Here is a 21,845-nt window from a genome sequence, read left to right as displayed (position 1 = left end):
ACATCCCCGATATAGCCTGGCTGCAACCTGGCCTGGACTGTATATGCCCCAGTCATGCTGTGCTAATTTTACGTTTCTGTCATGGAACGTACGTGGCCTCAATCACCCCATCAAGGAGCGCAGGGTTGCTGCCTACATCAACAGACAGGCCCCCAGTGGTGATGCTGCAGGAGACGCATGCCCAGGGGACCACCAACGATACATTTGCTAAAACATGGCGGCCCCCAAAGATGCTACACTAACTACTCGACCCAGTCCCGGGGTGTACTTACGCTAATACATCGCTCTATATCATTTCAGGAGACTAAACGTAGCGTAGACCTGCTGGGTAGGTATGTCATCTTATGGGGCGAACTGGCAGGTGTTGATACGACATTGATAAATATGTACGGCTCAAATGTTGACGATCCTCAATTCGATGGCCAGATACTGGACATCCTACTTGGCTGCCCCTACTCGCACATTATATGGGGGGGGACTTCAATCTGATTTGGCATGTGTAGTGGAGTCCAGGATTCTCCCTCGTACAATCTCAGATCATTCCCCCATCACACTGACCCTCGAGTGGAGTGCGCAGGCCACTGCTAGGCCACTCTGTCGCATGCCCCCTTTCCTGCCTGTCGGATCTGATATTCCTTGATGGGTTGCACAATGGGAAAGAGGAATTCTTTCAGAGAAATGAGGGGACGGTACGACATCACAGCACGGTATGGGAAGCTTACCAAGTGTGGGTTAGGGGAGAGATTATTTCCATGGCCTCGGTTGCACTTCACAAATCTAGAAGGCAATTGGAAATAGTGGAAACTGACCTTAAAAAATTGGAAGAGGAGTACGCCAACACTCGCAATCGGGCACTCCTAGGCTGCATGAAAGGGAATGTTCCGAAATTCAGGGAACTCGCTGACAGAGAGGTCCAGTAACTTTATAATTCAGTGCGGGCGAGAAGATATGGCGAGGCCGACAGACCCAGGCGCCAATTGGCGAACGCGGTCAAAAGTTAATCCGGGGTATACCACATCACTAGGATTATTGATTCCTCGGGACACACCCTGAATACCCCAGACTCGGATAATTCTGAATGTTATAGATTTTATAAATCCCTATACGCTAACTCCGACAAATGTACAGAACTTGAGGCATATTTAGATGATCTACCATTATCAACGGTATATGAAGAGGCCCATTTGGCAATGAATCAGCCGCTGACCGCAGACAAAATCATCTAAGCCGTTAAATCCCTCCCCTCGGGTAAGGCGCCGGACCCTGATGGTCTGAGGATTGAACTTTATAAAGAACTGAGCTCCGTCCTTGCTCCCAATCTGCTGCGGATATGGGAGGAGTCACTCCAATCCGGTAGACTCCCCCCTTCCATGTCAGAGGCTATGATTACAGTACTGCTGAAACCTAATGGGCCCTCCTCAGGTATGGGTTTGTACAGGCCACCGTCCTTAATTAATTCAGATATGAAGATCCTTGCTAAATTATTAGCCACCAGACTCCTCCCGTACATGTTGGACCTGGTGCCTCTGACCAATCGAGGTTCATCCCTGGGCAGATGACTGCTTTTAATTTGCATAGGTTTTTGGCATAATCTCACAATTTACCCGAATGCACAGGCGGTGGCGGCTTCCCTAGATGCAGAGAAGGCATTTGACTCTGTCTCCTGGCGGTTCTCGTTCTCGGTGCTGCGTCGCATGGGACTGGGTGAATTCTTCATCCAGTGCGTACGCCTGCTATATTCCTCCCCGTCGGCTAGGGTCAGAAATGGGTCTACACTATCCCCGATGTTTCTGCTCGAATGCGGTATGAGGCATGTATTCCCATTGTCCCCTTTACTTTTTGCCCTAACTATAGAGCCCCCCCGCCCATTCATCATGCAACTTAGACACATACATCGTGGTTTACGCATGACGGGCCCCAGACACATTATTTCATTGTATGCGGATGACTCGCTACTGTACATTAGAAACCCTGCTACGAATCTCGCCCCAATTCTTGAAGAGTGCCGCAGATTCGCTAATTATTCAGGCTACCGCATTAATGAGGCCAAATCAGAACGGTTTCCTCTGAATGAGGTCACCACCCTCCCTCCTAACCTGGAGGGTTTCAGATGGGTTCAAATAAGCTAAAATACCTGGGCATCGTGCTCACACGACAACACCACACCTTGTTACTTGAGAACCACAAAAAATATATGCACACACTGACATATTGCGCCTAGGGGCTAGGCTCCTGATTTTTCTATACGGCAGGCTGTCTCTCCTAAAGATGATTGTAGTGCCCAAACTGTTATACTACTTCGTCAATATTCCAGCCTGGCCGGGGCGTATATTCTTTGATAAGCTAAGATCGTTGGCAGTAGGTTTCACATGGGGCGCAGGTACGCTGCGGATGAAGTGGGAGGCCATGACCAAACCATATGATCAGGGTGAGCTCTCGATTTTTAGTTATATTATGAAATGGCGCAGGCGCACTTTGCCGGGCATTGGTATTCTACACACGGTCGACCACTACACACAGGTCTTGAGGAATATAGCGTTTCCCCATCTGACCTGCGCACAATAGTTTAAGCCAACCGACACACTTGACAGCTGCACGTTGACCCGGTCCATATAACAGTTGATGCCTGGTCCAGAATATTCAAGAGGCTGCATGTCATGGAGCCATACGCAGGTTCTATCCTGCTTTGGTGGTGTCCCGGGCTGTCCCCACATATGACACGGCTATCCAGCATGGGTGGGACCCAAACGGCACAATGACGCTACATGACCTCTTCCCGGACGGCACGTTTGTAACACTGTCAGACCTTTCAGAGAAACTGGACACCGGACCCACTAAAACACTGCAGTATTAAAGAATAAGGGCAGCGGTCAGGGCGCAATGGTAGTTATTCCCCTGTGCACCCGAGATATGCAAAATACTAGATATGGTGGTAACAGTCGGTAACCCCAGAGGTTTGGTCGCCAAATTATACAAGAAATGTGAAGACACGCGTTCAATACCCTCGAAAGCCAGGGAGAGATGGGAGGAGGACTTGGGTACCCCACTGGACGAGGCACAATGGACAAGGTGGTGCCGCCTCACTAAGGAGGTGTCCCTGAATGCTAGACACAGACTCATTCAATTTAAGGTACTCAATAGACTACATTACACCCCAGTGGAAATTGCCAAGTTTGCCCCTCTAGCGAATGATGGATGTATTAAATGTAATGTAGATATTGCTGATGCACACCACATGTACTTCGCATGCCCCTGGGTTGCCCAATTCTGGCAAGAGGTTGCCAATGTACTAGATGAATGTACGGGTGTCCCACCATCTTTGACACTGCCCAAATAATTGTTCAGAGATATTGGAAAGGTTTTGGCCAAGCTGAGAAGACTTTTCAACATTGGCTGCTTACTGGCCAAAAAGTGTATATTGCTTAAGTGGAAGTCCACAACTGCTCCGGACATAACAATGTGGGTTCACAAAATGACGTACGCTAATGAGTGTGAAGAGGCCTGTGTATCACTAGTAACACAGAGCTGCAGGCCAGAAGACATTTGGGAACCTTTCCGTGTGTATCTTTGAGAACAGAGAGCTGTTTAGTTACTGCTAAATCCAAGCAATTGTTATCTACTGGAGTGATCCCATGATGATTGCATGCGTGGGCACTGAAGCCCCATGGTGATGCATACACTATAACCTAATTGTAGACTGTACTTGAGGATGTATGTCTTGCACAGTGTTGGAAAAAAAAGTTTAACTTTCCTACACACTCTGCCAAGACCTGAGGTGAGCATTATGCTTGTTCAAAAATGTCTTAATGCTTGAGATGCTGGTTGGGCTATCTGCCTCAAATAGAAATCCCTGAATACTGATTTGTCCGACCAGTCTGCCGCCTACATAGTGTCCCTAGCTGAGTGGGCGCCAAAGACACTCGTATCCACTCAGGCTTCCTTTAAGAGTCCAGCGGACCTACCTTGTTAGGGTAGGCTAGAAAACTGGGAGTTACGACTTCTGGACTGCAATGAGTAATTCATTAGATCATAAAGGGGCAGACACTCCTCTGCAAGACACCAGACACATGGCTTCATCACGAGTTTGGCGGTAACCCTTAAATGAGGCGGTAGCGCTATTACTGCTGCATTTAAGGGTCCACCAAATCACAGATTCAGCTGATTTCCCCCCCCAGCTATCAGCTGGGGGGAAATCCGCCGAAATTTCGCGCTCATACCGCCGACGGGAAATCCGCCGACGGTAAGAGCGCGAAATGTCCCCATTGAGCCCAATGGGGAATGGGGCATTCCCGAATGGGCTCAATGGCGAATGGGGATTTCCCATTCCGCCAAACCCGTGATCCGGCCCTAATAGCGCCGGTGGGTTTGGCGGTAGGACAGATAACGCTGGTGCTATTAGCGCCAGCGTTACCGCCCAACTCGTGATGAGGCCCACAGTAAGGTGATCCGCTTGCAAGAGAGCCATCCTTCACAGGATCTCATTATCTCCCCAAGCTTGAAGCAAGTTCAGAACTATGTTAACGTCCCATAACGTTAGTGCTGAGCAGTCGTTGGGGTGGTCCAAGCTGTAATCGTTGAGTAGTCTACAGACAAGCATGTGCTTGCCCCCGGGGGCTCTCTCCAGCAGTCCATACCCATACCCTGCCGAAATTGCAGATCTGTAAGTATTGATTGTAAGTTAGGCTTATCCGCTCATTGGCAGTTCTATCAGAAAATTAAAAACGCGCTTCAACACAACATCAGCATGGGAGGTGTGCGTTTGGACGGCAGCGTGCATATTCGGTTTCACAGGGAAACCCTGAACTGTCTGCAAGACCCTGGCATCACCCGATATACATTTCCCAATTGCACAGAAATAAGACTGTGCAGTGTTCTATCATCACAAGCGCTGTGCAGGCTCTGCTCAACTGAGTTTGTGGCTGAGGCTCTGGCTTTTTTTTTCCACCTCCTACCCCTGGTCCTGCAGTCGCGGGGATGGAAAGAAGGCATCCTTGTGCATTTCTTGCCATTACTGGTACGTGCCTCTCCTACCTTCAGGGTTAACAAAGGGGGTCTGTTCTGTCGTGTAACGTTTTGGGGGGGGGGGCTACTTATTAATTGTAGTAGGTCTAGGTAATTTCTATTGTGTCAAAGAAAATACAAAAACACTTTAAATGTGAAGATGTACCAAAAGGAGTTCAAACAAAAATAGATATCAATCTGACAGCTTTTAAATTTATTTTGCTGCTGGATGCATTTAGTAATCATGCATCAGTAGTATTAACAGAGCGGTATTTGTAGAAAAAACAAACAGAAATGCAAAAAATCCATTCACAAATACAGAGTGTGCAGGGAGGTTAATTCATAGTCTTAGCCTTTCCCTCACATAATTTTTATGACAAGATAAATTGCAGAAATGCAATGATAAAACAAGATGGTGCTTAAAAGGACACTGTGTAACCACCACCTATAGTGACAAGTGATTAACATGTATTCCTACCTTCAGGCCTGCGGTCCAGGTGGTAATGGGCAGCTGAGCGTCCACAATCTGCCTTACCAAAAATGTTTGCCTCAAAAACTGGATGGTTGGGCCTTTTCCGTCACTGTCTAGGTACCCACGAACATGGGCTGTTCCTTCACAAACTGCTCTTCGAGTTGGAGGCCCTGGGCTGCGGTCCCTACCGCGGATGCTGTCAGTTCCATAAAACAGCTGTTGATTTTTCATCACGGTCACTTTACATCTTTCGGTCACTATGGCGTATTTCACTTTTTCTAAGAGGCAAACTGCCCTATGAGTCCATTTGTTAGTGTGGAATGGTCCACTGGGTCACTGCTATCGTTGGCTGCCTGAGCCAGGGCTAGGATCTTTGTGAGGGGTCCAACGATGTTCAGGAGCTTATACTGGCAAGAGTAACAAATGCTCAATCTTTCCCTTTCTTGGCAAGTCTTTGAGGGACTTGCCCACAAATGTCAGCATCTTTGATCGATTTCAGGTGTATGTGCGACCATACCCTCGATCTTGAGTCACAAGCATTCTGCCCTCAGCTAGCCTCTCACCATTTTGAAATTTTGCATACGGAAGCCACTTCTACTTGTGGGTACCGTGACCAGTCTGAGGATTTTGGGTTTATCAATTCGTCTGGGTCAAAGATCTCCTCCACTCCTCTTTCAGCCCTGTTGGCTTCTCTTTTGGACCATTCCTGGGACTCGCCTGCCCCAAGGCTTGGCGGATCAAGGTTGCTCGACCGGATGAAGAGCGGTCAGTCCTATGGATGACGGCTGGGCTTGAAGTCTGCCCTAATTCAGGTAATCTGGACGCAGACATGCGTCTTGGTCTGATACTCACGGTCTTGGTCTGATACTCACGGGAACTATCAAACTAAGCGCAAGGTATCCAGGAGAAACCCTTGATCATACAATAAAGGAGGTGTGGGCTTCAACTCAACTCCTTCCTGTGACCTGTGGATAAACTAATTAGGACACCACCTTTTTTTTATTTTATTTATTTATTTATTTTTTTTCTTTCATCAGAGTTTAGCAAGGACGGTTCTACACCTTGGGCCCAACAACGTGTACTGCTTTCATATCGTCCTGCCTTGATTTGTATGGGCTGGAGGACCTCAAAAACTGCCATTTTCATGGTCCTATGGATATAAGAACCAATGAACCGCTCAAAGCTGGCTACCATTCGTACTCTTGCACGCTAAATTGCGCTTCTTGGTCCCAGCACTGTGCTGGATATTAGTCAATAACCAAGCTTGACAATTCTCAGGGGGTTGTTACTGTCTTTTAAAAAAATGTCTCCATTGTGTATGCGAATGTTGAAGTTAAGGAGCAAGCCTCTGCCAAGAGATTCACCTCCATCAATGCTCCCCACGTGGTATCCTAGGAATTGCAACGCTTACTGTCCTGCACCGTCAGCCTGCCCGCAGAGCCTCTCCTCCATCTCACTGTACCAGCTGCACGTTGTTTGCACTACTCCAGAGGTTGCGGCCTCATAACGAATTATTCTCACGTCAGTCAGTCACACTAGTGGCACTGAGCAGAATGCTGGCTGCCTGCGTGCCAGAAGTGACGCTAAAAACGGTCGTGCTCCATCGTGGGGAATACTGCCGTGGAGGGACGGGGGAGGAGGAATCATCATCAGTGTATGAGTGGTGCTGATCCCCACAAGGCCATCTGCCTGTATCGAGGTAACTGAACTCGGTCTGGTGCCCAAATGCACTGATTGTCGCAGTGGCATCCCTGTCCTGTACTAGAGTGTAGGAACATTAAAGTACTTATCTGATGTGCTGTTGGAGCAGCAAAGAAAGACAAGTTTCCGGCTGCGGAGAGAGCCTTAGCTATAGTTGCAAGGAGACACTTGATCTTGGGAGGACTGTCCGGTTTCATGTTATTCCCCTATGGTTGATGGATTTGTATTTATTTTTTGGGCTACTCGATCTTCTTTCTGAAATGAAAATAAAGAATGATTGCCTCCATTTTTTTGATTGGATTACAAAAGGATTAATAACTAAAATATTAGGATGTTACTCTCAAAGATGGTGCCAAAGATTAGATCCGTTTAACGAACACCTTTTGGACCTCTGCTGGTCTAATTTACAAAGGAACACATTATTTTGCTATGTTTGAGTCGAAATGTCGGCCTGGGTCAAGTGTGGGTACTCATAGTTTTGCCAGTTCAGGGCTGTAGAATCATGTAAAATATTTCTGTTGAATTGGCCAGAAAAAATTATTTGCAAGTTATGCCTGAAAAGACATTCTTGAGGTAGGCTTATCGGCTTTGAAGCCCTGCAGATAATCAGTACGAACTCGGCCATTGATAGTCTTTTTTTTTTTTTTTTGTTTTTTTATTTTTTTTTTTACATTGTATTTAAAAAAAAACAAAGTTTAGTCCAAACCCTCCCTCACATCGCGGCATGTGAGATATCCTTATGGTACAAGGATCAATTATTTCTTCTATGGCATAAGGAAAAAGGAAAATCCAGTATAACTCTGCCTGCCCTGCACCAACCTCCTTTAGAGTCCACTAGCTTCCCTTCAGAGTCACTTTCAACTGTGTCAGTGCACAAAAGGGCACCTTTTAAGAACATGACCAAAATAAAGGTGATAATCTGGAGGAACAGGGCTAGAAGTAAGAGTCGTTAGTAGGTGGAATTTGCACTTACAACTACATCTACTCCCTCTTCCTCCAGTCACTAGGGAAAGGTTTGAGAGAATACCTGCAAAGAGGCAGCACCCAAAGCACACATTCAACCAAACCGGTTTTTCAGTCTTACCTGACCACATTCTGCAAGAGCTCGTGGGCTTCCATCCAATGCATAGTGTTCATAGAACATGTTTGCAGTCAATGCCTGCTGCGTTCGGTAATTGCGGCAGGCATTTATGATTTTCCTCATTGTAGTGCAAATGAAATGTTTAACCTGTTTGCAGCTTTTCTTTTAGATTACCAAGAAAGTACCTCTGACCAGAAAGGTTCAAGGGGGTGGCCACATGAATGGCATGGCAGTAAACCAAGATAGTTGTAGTGACCCTGTCAGCTCCCAAGAGCTGACAGCACTCGATGTCTCAAAAGCAGGAACGTGTCCTTTCCTGCAAAGGGTAGAAGGTAAATGCTGTAACTGGAGCCCACGCTGTCCTGTGGAGAGCTTAATCCAGAGAATAAGGCCAAATTGATGTCTCCTCCTTGTAGCTCCAACATCGAAGACACGGGTGCAGTGGGAGAGTGGAGCAGTGGTGTGCTCTGCTGAATGTACTGCAAGCCCAAGTTGGTTCTAGGTTTGGCCATTCCTATGGGATCTGTGCCACATAAGCAGAAGGATAAATACAACCAGCAGTGTTGATGGGAACTTGGTGCAACGCAAGTGCATATGAGGATGATGCGACATAACAAAGGCCATCTAACAGACTGACCGAAAGGTAAGTTATTCATGATTCTACTTCTGGCTGGAGGATGAAGTCCATAACCGAACATTAAACAAACGCTGGAGAAAATGGTGACTACAAAACTGCCACCGCTGCCCTCAACATACACTTGCAACTAAAAGTAAATACAGACAATATGTAGTGATGAGACGAGAACACCAGGCCGTGGGCTATTTATGCCCAGGTACATGACTTGGTCAACAAACGCACTACTTTAAATCCAGATGAAGAGAGCAAGGTGCAAATAATACAAGGATGCTGATATACAAGCTAGGACACCTAATACTAAGAGTCGGGAACAACATTGATGCGCAAGAAGCACACATAGAAGCAGTCCTAACAAGCAAGGGAAATGGGAGCAAAATGCCACCTTAAATCAATGTTCTGCACGCTTATTCGAAAGGAGCTAAAAAGACTGGTGTGCCATGCATGTCAGCAACACGTGGCTACCTTCCTCGGGAGGGCCCATGTCTGTCCAAAAGACTGACGTTTGTGTGTAAAATAAATGCCAATTACTTTACTTGTCCTTCCTGCAAGAAAGTAAACTACTTTTCAAGAATGTGTGAATCAGCCTAAACAAGGCCAACAACAACATGCTCCTGCATCAGGTGCTCGAGCACTCCTCAATCAAAACAGGATGAGGACACAAAGGTGTACTTCATCTCAAAGGCAGCTCCAACCAAAAACACAGCCATCTCATTTGAAGCACAGGATTGTTATCCTATGCTTGGAGGGAAAAGCTCTCGTACACCAGCACATCAGTTAATATTACTTCTATGAAGCAATTGCAGCAATTTAAGCCTAGGACCAAATTAACACATACATACACAAGAATCTATGCATATGGCAGTTTCAACCTAATCTTACTATTGGCCACACTGACTAACAATTCGGGTAGTATGTGGTAAATGTGAAAATCTGTAACCAAAGCTGGCACGGGCACCCTCTTAAATTGCAGTATGCAGTGATGTCTCCGCTTATGCAGCATCCACAACTGTGTGCTCGATTACACAGTCAAGGCATTCTCTGCGCTTTTTGGGATAGTCGGATACCTGCGAGGACACCACGAATTTGATAACTTTGCAGCCAGAAGTGCTGCAGCTTCATTGAATTCCAATCCACACATGGCGAAAGGTAGAGCACGAAATAGAAAAGATGGAATCATGCTTGAAATTATGCAAGGACCCACACCCTGGTCTCCCGAGTGTGCATCACGATAAAAGGCAAAGCAGTTTAAGAAAGTGGGAATGTGTGTGGACATTCCTAATAAAGCCACCAAAATAAATCCACATATCCCTGCCTCAGACCCACGGATCACAATTCATCTAATTTGAAGATAGTCCAACAGTTTTCCAATTTAGACTTATGCTTTGGATATCATCAATTTCATCTACACCCAGACTCCTATTCCATAAACCCCTTATTAGGGGTTAAAAAATTGCATTAGACTTCTTTTTGTAGTGTTCTCTCCCATGAAAGCTATATGAAAAATAATTGCAGGACTTGGAATGGTCAACCACATCAATCAAATATTATATTTGCAGTTAACCATGAAACAGCACAATTAGTGACTTTGAACAGTGCTGCACAGACTTCAGGCTGACCTTTACCAAAAGAAGTACAAGTTCAATAAAGACAGATCACAGTTTTTTGGGCAGGTCTTTGGAGACCCCAAGAAGGTTAAAAAAAATTGAGTCGGCCACTGCACCACAAACAAGGCCTGAATTGTATGCTCTCCTTGAAACGGGGACTTGTTGTGGCAGATTTCTTCTAATCTTCCCACAGTGGCTGAACCACTAAGAGGCTTACTAAAAGAATAACTACATGAACCTTTGGCCAAGAAAATACAGAGATGTTATCTGATGAAATGACAATGGCCTATTTTGATCTCAAGAAAAGGAATCCATAGTGTACTCTAGTCCCCAAGGGCTTGGCGCACTACAGACAGAAAAATCACCAGAGCAGTCGGATGAGATGCAAAAGCGAGGGATGTTTTAGATGGCATATGTACCAGGGAACATGGAAGAGTTGACATAGTGTGAATAATGTTATTGCGATTAATGCAAATTGTATTGTGTAGGAATTCATTTTGTACTGTACAGAATTGTTTCTAAACTATTCATTTAAATGTATTTATTTAACTTTTATTGAATATAAATGGTTTTATTGAATTTAGACTTCTAACAATTCACAGAAATTGTGCTAGTGGCTCCAAAAGAGAATTCCTAATGTGGCCCATATGGGAGTTAATGTGCGACGACTGGTGTGCAGAGACCTACTGTTGGTCCTTGGTTTAGTACGCCTGGTGTTGTTCATGGGAGGTGTGGGGGGAGAAGGGAGGTCTGGTGGTAATCATGGCGCGACCACCGTCCTTATGGCACAACCCCAGCCCTTTATAAGATGGCAGGCAGAGAAGAATGTCTCCCACAATATGACAGACTGCCCCTTCCAAGGAAAAAGAGCGGTAACCGTATCCTATGAAAAGGATACCTTGTATTATTTCTACATGTTGCAGCATTCTTAAAACTCTGGTTCAGTTCCTGCATTTTGCTCCTTCTTTGATGAGTTCCAGCTTGGTACTTGCCCTTTCACATTCTGTTCTTTGTGGTTTTGCTCAGTCTGCAGCTTCTTGGTTCCCCCAAGCTGCTTCTTACTCACCTGCATTTTGATTGCAACAAATGTTCTTCACCACCCTGAAGACTCCTACGTGAGGGATATCGGCACTCCTGGGCTGCTGCTGTTGGAGGTAGTTTACCCCCCGTCCCATCCTCTGGCATTTTTCCTTCAGGATTCAACATCACCTTTGTGTACGTTATCTGCTCAACTGTAATTCACCTGGCCAGCATAGTGACATAGGTAGTCCAGCACGAAAACGCTATGGCAATTCGCTCTGAACAAGAGTACCAACAGCAACCCCATACACGTGTTTCAGCCTTGTTGGGCCTCATCAGTGTGGTGAAGCTTTGCCTCTTTGAGCACAGCGAGCAGGGAGTCCACGTCTGGTTGCCCCCAGATAACTCAGGGGGACCAAGCCCAAGTTCCTTGCAAATATAGCAAAAAAGGTAGCAGGCGCTCCTCTCCAGAAAGAACATGGCATGACAACCTGTTCTGAGATGAGAGTTTGCAGCACACGCTTTTTGCTATACCCATTTGCACATCAGTCTTTGTCTCAAAGACTGATGTGCAAATGAATATTGCCCATCTGTGAAAGGTACAGTGAGCAAAAAGCAGATGCTGCAACTCTTAAAGTGGTTAAAAACCACTGAACAGGTTATCGTGCCATGTTCTTTCGAGAGAGGGGCGCCTGCTACCTTTTTTGTATTTTTGGAAGGAAATTTGGGTTGGTCACCCTAAGTTACCTGGGGGCAACCAGACATGGACTCCCTGCTCAGAGAAGCACAGCTTCACCTCACTGATGAGGCCCAACAAGGCTGAAACATGTGTATGGGGTTGCTGTTGGTACTCTTGTTCAGAAGGGAATTGTCATAGCATTTCGGTGCTGGACTGTGGCCGGGACAAAGACTGATTTGCAAATGAATATTGCCCATCTGTGAAAGGTACAGTGAGCAAAAAGCAGATGGCTGCAACTCTTAAAGTGGTTAAACCACTGAACAGGTTATCGTGCTGTGTTCCTTTGAGTGAGGGGGGGCCTGCTACCTTTTTTACACTGTGAAGAAGTCTCCTGCCTGGTTCTGTGGACCACAAGGGGGTGACTCGGGGAGCCAGTTGCCTACCTAAGCCAGAGGATCATATGCCTGGGTGTGGTTTGGGAAGGATCCCCTAGTCGCCCTCCACTGCTCCATGTTGTGTGGCAGGGGGCAGTCGCAGTAGAAATCCCTGCGGACCCCATCTGAGGGCCAGAAGCTCTCACTAGTGAAACCCAAAGTCTCAGAGGAAAAACAATACTCCTGATTCACTGACCTTTTTTTTTCTAAGCAGTATTCTCTGAAAACTCAACACGGTTACTGTTCACAAACATCCCACGTCAGAGATGACACGCTTCAAAGACCCAGGGACAATGACCCTGAGTCCCCATGCGGGATACAATGTTATCAGTTAGTGGGTTTCTGGCAATCTTGCTCCCTGCCAACGAGATAAACTTGCCCCTCTATGACATACAGCAGAACCTTCCTTTGCAGAGATACAAACTTGCTAATTTGATATGGAAAGCGTTTGTTTTAAATTGAGGTTTTAAGAGTATCCAAGCATTTAATCACCCCAGAGCCACCTGCTGGGAAAGCCAGGAAGCTGTGTCCTTCCAAACAGTCTGCTTTAGTAACAGGAAATGGTATAGGGCAGACAATGGCTTGGTCTGGCCTCTAAATTCCAGAATTAGTTCATGTGAGCTGGTGAAAGGGGAATCATTCATTGTGGTTCTCTTTGATCGCAACTTTCAACTGTAACAATCACTACGGCCACCTGTGTTAATAACCTTAACCTCCTCAGTCTTCAGAAATTCATCCATTTCTTACCACTTTATGAAAACTTGAATTGGATATGCCAGCACTCGGCTACTGCTCCTGCCTACTCCTTTGTCTTCCTCTCTCTAGACAAAGTCCTCCACTTTGCTACCCACATTCTCGGCAACCTAGCCAGATCCTCACATATTTATACCTACCAGCATTATGTTGGTTGGCTCTTCATGCATAACCACTCCTTTTTCAAGTGCTTTCTCCTAATCTACAAAGCTGTCTATGGCCTTTCTCCTCACTACCTGGTTGACTATCTGTCTGCTCGCCACCTCGTTTCCTTTGCTCTTCCTCTGCACTCGTGTCACTGTCCCATGCCTCTTCGCTTCTGCTCTTCCGCCCTACTTTCTCCACTCCATTGTAACCGCTGCCCTTTGCAAGTAAAAGCAACCTAACTGGGAATTTCTTCAAAGCTCTTTCTCCTACTGTCCAAAGAGGGAGCACCTTGTGCTACCTTGCTCATCTTTCCTACCTGACCCGATCCATCCCTCCAGTGCTGCATGATAACTTTTGTTCAAGTGGATGGTACTTCTCTGTTCTTTACAGGACTTGGCCCCCTATGTTAATTGAACTTTGTAAGTCACCTGTATGTATTTATTGTTTTTGTTCCTGGTCTGTGCCTCACTCGGTTCACACACTCCTAAACTGACTGTTTATTGTTCCCACCGTTGTGCTATTGTGCATGCAACCTTCCAGGGAATGCCTCTGACATCTGTAAATGTGTTATTGTAAGAAACTTCTGATTGAGATTGAAATGCCCATTCTTCAATTAAATACACATTTTAGGACACTAGTGCAGATCCTCACAAAGAGCCAAGAGGGGAGGGGGCACAGGTGTGTGGGTGAAGGCATTGCCGAATGGAGTTTGGAGCAGAATCTGGCAGAACAGATCTCGGCAGAGCCTGAACACAGGAGGTTAGAGAGTAGTGGGATGGGAGGTGGTTGGAGAGATTGGTGGTAGCATCAAGTTGTTGAAGTAAGGAGGAGATGGTAATAGGAAGTAGTTGATTGAAAATAAACAATGAGGTGGTATACTGTAGAAGCATTCAAAGACAGAAAGAGGTGGAAAGAACCATACTAGCAGATAGCCCAGATCTGCTGCAGCATAGCCCAGATCTACTGCAGCATATCTGGTTTGCCCGAGGCAGTAATGGAGCCGGGAGAACGGTTGATCACCCAGCAGAGGGGGATGAGGCATGGCCTGGAGCTTTGTGGAGGAGGGACTGACAGTCCAAAGAACTTGGCCCATAGGACAAGGAGATCCTCCTCCATAGCTCTGCCTATCACAAGAGCCCACTCAACAAAGACCTTGGGAATTGACGGTGGAGAAACCTTTAGTCATCAGGATCTTGAGACAGGGTTTTGGGAACCCCTTCAATACGGGCAGTGGACATTGGAGTGACTTGGGGTAGAACTCTCTGTCCACTTAGGAACCTGGGCCGGGCAGAGTCCTGTTCCCTAGGTTATCCAAAGCGACTCATGGCGTCCCCGAAACTTTGGAAAATGGGAGTAAAATCACGAGTGTATACATCCAGGTTTGATCACTTGAATTGTAGAAAGTAATGTTTATTTCTGATGCTCGTGGATCTGCTTAGAATTGCATGTGTATATAGTCCGACATCTAGTGGAAATTGCGCAGTATTGCACCTTTTTTTTATTTGAAGATCGAAAGGGACATCGACATGGGCGTGACTGTAACACTACCCCTAACGTGATGTGTAGTGTAGCCAAAATCCCTCACGCATCGAGGTCCCTCAGATTGTTTTTTTCTGCCAACCTAGTTGGTTGCTTATGCAGAGCTTGTAAGAGTTTTATATTGCTAAATTTGTTTCCACGCCCTACAGTCGTCTAGTCAGTTTCAACATTCCTTCTCGTCGACTGCTTCATGGGTTTCCTGCCGCCAACATGTGCAACTGCTCGGGGACTGTGACCTGCTCGACGACTGACGACCGCGTGGCCTCTGCCCTCTGGCCTGTCCCTTACAGTAGGGAGAGTGGGGCCCTGGGTTTCTATTCCTCTCTCTGAGAATGGATTTCCTTCACCCCTCTCTCTCTCTCTCTCTCTCTCTCTTCTTGGTCTGGCTGCCGCTAACCACTGCTGTGGAGAGGACTCCTTTTAAATTCTGCCCGTCGTGTAACAGCAAATTTCCCTGGAAAGACACCATCAGCGATGCAATAAGTGTCTTCCTCTTGACCACGATGAGCGCTCGTACAAGGCCTGTAAACTTTTTCGACCGAAGATGTTGAAATACAGGCGGACTAAACGGTGGGTGGCCTATGCTATGCAGGCCAAAAGCCTTTCCCCCGCGAGCGCCGTCACTTTGGACGACGGGGAATCCGTAGGCAGCCATGGCTCCGAATTGGCAGTCATCGACCTCTCAGTGGAGCCTGCTTGCTCCCAGATGCCCATCCCCGACATACACGCAACCGGCATTGTTATGGGGAGATCACACCCCAAGGACAAGTGCACCCACACAACACGTGTACTTAAGCACACATCCACTAAGGCCTCTTCGGATTTGTCGAAGAAGCGCTTGATGCACACAGGACCGCCAAAAAGTTTGACGGCACCTGCCAAACCTCACGGTTCGGTGCCCTCCATGCAACCACATTCACGGCATGCGACTGGGCATCCTTCTGGTACGGGCAGTCTCCCTAATAAATAAATAAATAAATAAATAAATAAAATAAAAAAGAAATCTTGTCGTCGACACACCATCCAAGGGCGCTCAAGCGCCGAAGGACCCTGTGGAGTCATAATAATGTGAGCTGCCTCAGCCTTCGATGCGTGGAGACTTGCCAGCCTGAAACTTGCTGTGACCACTGTGCATTGTGATACCAGCAGCATTATTTTGTATTCTTTTCCTCTGATAGTGTTAATCTCATGGGTTGGAGTATCATGAAGGGGAAATGGAGAAAAATGAAACACTTGCTGTAGAAGAGAAGCCAGACACAGTTTCAGTCTAACAATAGAGGCCTACAAATGATCAGCCAGCCTCAGGCTTTCCCTATACCCCATTTGCAGTTAGGTTAAGCAGTGCAGGTGCAGTGCCAGCTTTGTAATAACAGTCCAGATAACATCCTGTACCCTCTTCACCTACAGTGATACTTGGCCAGGTATAGGTCTTCTCAAAACCCTTAAGGCTATGTGCTCAAAGCCAAGGCCACCTTTGCACCCGTAGAGGAGCCCTATATGCAGTGAGGTCAAATGCCTCATGATATACAGTGAAGAGCAGCAAGGCTTTGGACCCCTTTCGTCCCATAGTAAAATGCACTAAGGACAGGCCTAGGACTTCTGTGGACCAACAGTTATTGGCACAAATGCTCAGCTTTTCATCCTGTTTTAGTTGTGGCTAGTCCTAGGCACTTTAGAACCACAGCACAAGGCAGCACAGCTAGACGTCAACCTCAAATCTGCCTGTCCCATCTTCATTCATCCTACTGTTGTGCAAAGTACATTTTCAAGCTCACCCTCTTCTTTTGTTGGCTATTCTTCAGAAAAGTAAGTTAGCTTTATGCTGTGAGAAACCAGAAGGTGTCTTGCCCACTAGGCCCCGGGGATCTGTCATCCAGGTGGACAGGACACGGCCATCGCTTTTGGAACCAGTTCCGGGGGGTGGACCAGTGCGGGAGAATCACCTGGGTGAGGAGTCTTTGGGGAGTGGGAGTGGGACACCAGGTGGTGTGATGCGGTATCCCCTTCCCTAGAACACCTTTACCCCATCCTACTAGGTTGGATACGTAGGAACTCTACCCCTTTTCCTACACAAACACATTCACACAGACAGTCCTCTCTGGGTGAAAACAGACTAACACCCAAGCAGTATCCCTGACGTGTCCCAATATAATGGTCAGGCAATTACTGACCGACATTCACACCTGACTTCCATTAAGCTTCCCCACACGGATAAAAGGCGAAGCCAGGAAGCATACTCTGAGAGAGGCAAAGCAGACGAGGAAACAGCAGTTTCTAGACGGCAACTGAACGAGAGAGGAAAGACAGCAAAACAAGAGGGGATCTTCAGGGTTCCATGTGTTAATATCCCCGCAAAAATATTGCCATACAAAAATATCGCCATATTTTTGCGGCGATATTAAGGCATGGCACCTGAGGAGGACACCCCTGCAACCTCTGTATTATTTTTAAAGGAGCGGGGGACACCCCCACAACCCTCTCTCCCAAAAAACCCTAATATTATCACCACTAAAAATATCACCGATGGCCATTCCCGACGACCATATATACGGCAATATTTTTGGTGGGGGATAATATTACCTGATACCATTTTAAGGTGAGCAGTTCCCTTGACCTTTCCGACAAGAAGCCATTACTTTCAAGAGCCCTCGAGATTAGAAGGCATAAGACCAGGAAACCAAGCTAAAGAATCCTGTATTGTGTGTCGGAGACACCCGGGGCCCCTCCCGCGTCACTAACCAAAGCAGGGAGAAGAAGCAGCCACCGTGGTACCGTCCTTGGCTCCAAAAACAAAGCAGCATCAGTGAAATCAACACAGCCTGTGAGTTGGGGATACAAATACAAGACAGGGTCTGTATTGAAGCCAAGGTTGCAAGAAGCAACATTGTATGGTGAGCGCTGCAATGAATGTTGTTAAACCGCGTGTGATAAAAGACGCAAGTAACGTTGAACTGCTGATGAGTGTTTGAACTTTGAACTGCTGGGACCGGCATTTGGTTTTCCTCTGGAAAGGGCACATAAGCTGCCTGTTTTGCTGCTGTCTGCACCTGCATTTCTGCGCAATATCAAGTCTTTCCCTTTGGAGTATGCTGCTCACTTAACAATTGCTACGTGAAGGGGCTTTTTACTACTGTTAGTCTGGCTAACAAGATCGCATGTTGGACCCATCTACCCTTCTGTAACCTCTTCTCGTCTACCTTGATAATCCTGAATGTACTGTAGATGTCATGTAAGCTGAGTCGGTATAATGATAATGATGTGTTATTTATATAGCTCCTTAATCCAAAGCACTTTACAGAGCACATATTTATATATCACCGAACTGAAATTGGTACTCATTTATCGCCCTCGGAAGGATGAAAGGCTGAGTTGGCCTTGCCGGGATTCGAACCTACGACCTGCAGATCACGCTCGGATTGCAGCAGCAAGCGCTCAACCCGCTGAGCTATTTTACCGGCTTTGATGGTATAGATTGTAACTTTACATGCTGATGCTTCTAGTACTTCTATGAGTGCTACAAGTTCTGCTGCTTGTGCTGTTTAGTGTGAGGGTAATCGTTGTTGCATCACTATTTGTAATACTTCTTGGTCCTTCACATATTTTATTACTGCTGCTCCTGTGTGTCTCTGGCCACTCTCTTGATCTATACTCCATGACCCGGCTACAAAAAGCATGTATCAAGGGGGTCCTCACCTACCCTGCCATATTCGTCTGGTTTGCCTTCATATACTGCACAGTCATGGACTTTGCCTTGGGGCTCAACTGGTGTGGCTATAAATGTTGCTTGGCTAATTGTGTGGCACCTCACTATGGTGATGGCTGGGTTAGTTAAGATGACCTCATAACCACTTGCTCTCTGGGTGGTGAGTGGAGATTTATTTCTCTCTAAGATGGAAAAGACTGCATGCTCAATGTACAAAGTGAGTGGACATCCCATAACTATGGTGGTGGATTTCTGTACAGCAAATGCTGAAGCAGCTAATGCCTGCTCATATGGGAAGTGGCCCTGCATTACTGGATCTAAAAGACTACTGTAGTGTGCCAGTGGCTTGTGTTTCTGCTATGATTGCTGTGTGATTATTGCTGTCATAACCTGTCCATTTGAGCGTGAGAATAGAAAAAATTGTTTGTTGTAGTCTAGCGTTGCTAGTACTAGTGCACTGCAGATCGACGTTTTGAAATCCTCAAAACACTCTGCCATCTCTTCTGTCCATTCAAGTGTCCTTTCATTTTATGTGCTTCCTTGTGTGCCTGCAATAGGTGTCTGACATGTAAAATACTCAAATACCCATGTTCTGCAATAATTGCACAGGCCATCTGCATATCTCTGACTGTTTTTACTATGGTGTGTTTCTCACTGCTGTGGCTCTGTCTGAGCTTATCCTTCTTCCTGCCGAGGACTTGATCCATCCCAAATATGCCACTTCCTTCTGGCAGTATTTTAGTTGTTTTTTGTCAACCATGTATGCTTTGTCTGCAAGTACTGTCAAGTGTTGTATTGTGTCTGCTCTGCACTGTTCTTCTGTGGTCCTGCACACTAAGAAGTCATCTACGTATAGCAGCACTGCACTGGTCATGTGGATGTTCCGTAAGTCTGCCTGGAGGACCCTGTTGAAAACGCCAGGGGACTTGCAGTACCCCTGGGGCAAACAAGTGTGCTGGAATCTTTTGCCGTAATATGAAAAACATGGTCAAGTTTTGGGAGTTTGGATGTAGTGATATTGTGAAGAATGCATTCTTAAGATCTATCATAGAAAAGTAGACTGCATCAGCAGGTATGTTGCACAGTATCGATTCTGGGTTTGGCACTATCAGATATTTTGCTTCCACTATGTCATTCAGAAGGCAGAGCTCCTGAATGAATCTCCATGATGATCCCTTTGCTTTCTTTATTGGATTTATGGCCGTGTTGCATGGGGAATCTGAATGCACTATGATCCTTTGGTCTTTGATTGTGTCATAAATTCCCTCATCTGCTTCTTTGGACAATGGATATTGTTTTACTGTAGGGATTATGGTGCCTGGTTTGAGTTTGATTTTAACTGCCCCAGTGCTGGTCAGTAGCCCTACATCATGTGGGTTGCTCGTCTTAGCCTTCTAGGCACTTGTGTTATGACTTCGTATAGCTGTGAAGGTTCTGCTGTTCCTGTCCATACTGTCTGTGGTACTACCCTTGGCTGTACTATCATGCGGCAGGGTATGCTGATTTCAAATACTAGTTCTCCATCTATTTCCATGTTTGTGAATAACTGTTTATCTATGTCGTCTCCTTAGTGGCAGTGTGGGGTCTATGCATAGTACTGTTCTCCATTCCATCCCTTCCTCATCTGTGCCTGTTATGATAACTGTGTCTTTCCTCCTGATCACTGCCTCAATGTGTGAAAATTGTTCCTGGGGCTTCCTCGTGTGGCACTGCTGGTAGAAATTCTGCTGGTAGGTGAAATATTACATTTTGTACACCTGGTAACCAGCCCATCAAAATGGTCAGCTTTTCCGGCACTCGGTGTTCTGAACTGTACCAAACCAATTAATTGAACAACGCTCGGACATTTGAAAAGTAAGATTGTGATATGGTACTCTGGTGAGCAGTGCTGCGCATCCTTATACTGCTTGGGAATGGACAAACGGGATCTTAGTGATACAAGATGCATCCCGTGCCGTCCTCCTCCTCCAGGACTCACTTGTTAACCTATCCATGCACATGGTGGATACGGCCGCACAGGGCCCCATTTGTAATAAGGGATATCTCATGCCCCCCTCCAGGATTTGTTTGGCAGACCATTTTAAAAAAAGAATTAAACACACAAAATTCTTGTGTCAGGGGAAATATATTCAGTGTGCTTTCATACACTGATCTGGGCCCCACTGTGGTGTATCGACCAGAATGTAGGGTCCAAACGAAACAAAACGTTGGGAAATTATAGGCAAAAATTGAAAGGATATACAGGTGGCCACGCGGGTGCTTCAGGGTGGTGGTCACTGTTTCCAGGGACCAATGCAGGGAAGAGTATACTAAATTATAGATCCAGCTCACTTCCTGCTTGGTGGTATATTCCATAGACTGTGTAACACTTAATATATACATATTTGGGGGTGTGGAGAAGCAGGCATCAACACAAATGCTGATGTCTTACAGGCCCCTCCATGTTTGACCTGGGCTTGTGGCACCAAGAGTTTAAACTCATTTGGTTAAGGAGAATTATATTAGGGCACAACAAACCCTTGCATTGAAAAAGGTGCTACAGCAGAATATCACATATACCCAAGACTATGGGGTAAGGATATTCCGATGTATCTACATGCGTCTTCGAGCGCAACCAGAATGAAGACTGATGGCAGCAGCTACATAGTGGCTCACTAGACCTCCTTGATTTCTTTGCACAGTGTATGGCAGTGACACAGGAACCACACGCAGGAGAGCAAACATTTATCCAGGAAGAAAACAGGAGCTGCTAAGCCTAATGTGAGGCAAGTAGCTTGAAATCTTCATATTTAGATAGTGTTTGGAACTTGAGATAAGATTATAAATCAAATTTTAGCAGAACAGAATAGCTTATACACATTGTCTTTCTGTCGAGACTTGATATGTCGTGAAGAGTAAAGGGGCCTCCGTCCCCAGGTACCCCACAAGGAGAATTAAATGCACTCCCTGTGCGATCCTTGAGGCCACAGGTGTGGATGTTGGATTGCTGGAACCACGCGACACCGATACCCCAAGGCCGCTGTAAAGGAAACCGTAATTAGCACAAACAGGCACAGTAATGTATAAGCGGCAGT

General features: G+C 46.2%; 1 protein-coding gene across 1 annotated transcript in view; it reads left to right on the top strand.

Annotated features, from left to right (window-relative positions):
* Positions 1 to 21,845, top strand: part of ZSWIM1 (zinc finger SWIM-type containing 1) — a 133,332-nt gene that overhangs the window by 28,420 nt on the left and 83,067 nt on the right. The window lies entirely within an intron of this gene.

This window comes from Ambystoma mexicanum, chromosome 3p, assembly GCF_040938575.1.
Source record: "Ambystoma mexicanum isolate Mex_15411 chromosome 3p, UKY_AmexF1_1, whole genome shotgun sequence".
Taxonomy (NCBI): domain Eukaryota; kingdom Metazoa; phylum Chordata; class Amphibia; order Caudata; family Ambystomatidae; genus Ambystoma; species Ambystoma mexicanum.
This window is presented reverse-complemented; position numbering and strand designations above follow the sequence as displayed.